The sequence below is a fragment of the Zea mays genome, chromosome 9 (genome assembly GCF_902167145.1).
Source record: "Zea mays cultivar B73 chromosome 9, Zm-B73-REFERENCE-NAM-5.0, whole genome shotgun sequence".
Classification (NCBI taxonomy): Eukaryota; Viridiplantae; Streptophyta; class Magnoliopsida; order Poales; family Poaceae; genus Zea; species Zea mays.
Window position 1 is genome coordinate 108,916,818 of NC_050104.1, and position 1,080 is coordinate 108,917,897.

At 37.9% G+C, this 1,080-nt stretch overlaps 1 long non-coding RNA gene across 1 annotated transcript; it reads right to left on the reverse strand.

Moving 5' to 3' along the window:
- Window positions 1-271: 271 nt before the first annotated feature.
- On the reverse strand, window positions 272-556 carry LOC103638823 (uncharacterized). The gene is made up of 2 exons (XR_002265150.2): window positions 424-556; window positions 272-313 (listed from the first exon to the last, which is right to left on the reverse strand). It is a non-coding gene; the product is annotated as an uncharacterized lncRNA (long non-coding RNA).
- Between the last annotated feature and the right edge of the window lie 524 nt (window positions 557-1,080).

The window sequence follows — 1,080 nt, forward strand, 5'->3', positions numbered from 1 at the left end:
AGGTATCTCGCTAGCCCTGTTGCTACTTGTTGATTGCTTCATTTAATTTGATGATACTTTTCTTTTGAGAAGAGTACTCTATGGTTAAATAGAGCTTTGGAATCCTAATTTATGTCTGGTAGGGCTGGTATGTTCTATGGAAGTCAACAATAGATGTCCTACAGTTGTTGCTGTTACAAATATAACAAGGAATTAGACGCTTATAAAACCAATAAATTGCATATAATTTGTAAGTAAAGCCACACTGACCAGTATATCCGTTCCTTTTTTCCACAAATGGTTAGAGGGACCTCCAGTTTGTCTGCATCAATACCTGCGGATATAGCAAAATTAGAAAGAGTAGAACCAAAAACATTAATGACTATGAGTAGCAGCCATGCACGTGAACTAGAAATCCAAATGCTGGCATTGCAATCGTACTACCTTTAGTTGCAGCCTCGGCACTTTTCTCTTGCATCTGCTCTTGATGGAATTGTTTCAGCCAAGGAAGCAAAAAGTGCACGATACACATTGAGAATTTAATTTTATCTTGTTCAGATACACTATATCCTCCAGACTGTGGAAAAGAAATATGAGCAAATAGGTAAACAGTAAACACATTGGCCCAGTAGACAGGAGAAATGAAGCAAGACGAAGGCACACATTTATTTGCAGTAACTTCTTTTTGTTCCTCGAGTTGGCTCAGGTTATGTCTCCCCGCAGACAAGCCTTACAATTGCAATTATTTTGACAAACTAGGCAATTGTTCGCAAAATCATCCTCTGATAAATGTGGATACCTGATTCAATCATGCCAAACAGTGGAAATACTAAGAGGAAACCATAAAAACAAGTTGAAATAGGCACTAATATAGTAACTAAAAGTAACACACTAGCAAAATTAGAGATGAGAGAAACCATAAATCATCACTATCCAAAAGCAGGGTGTCAAATGCAATCTCAGGTGGCTTTTAGAAGGGCACAAACCAGCGTTTAATGCACTTCACACAATATCTATATTTTATTTTTCGGACGACACAACCTTGGCACCTTACAACTCTTCCGCTATCATTCATCTGGCACTGATGGCACATGTTTGAAT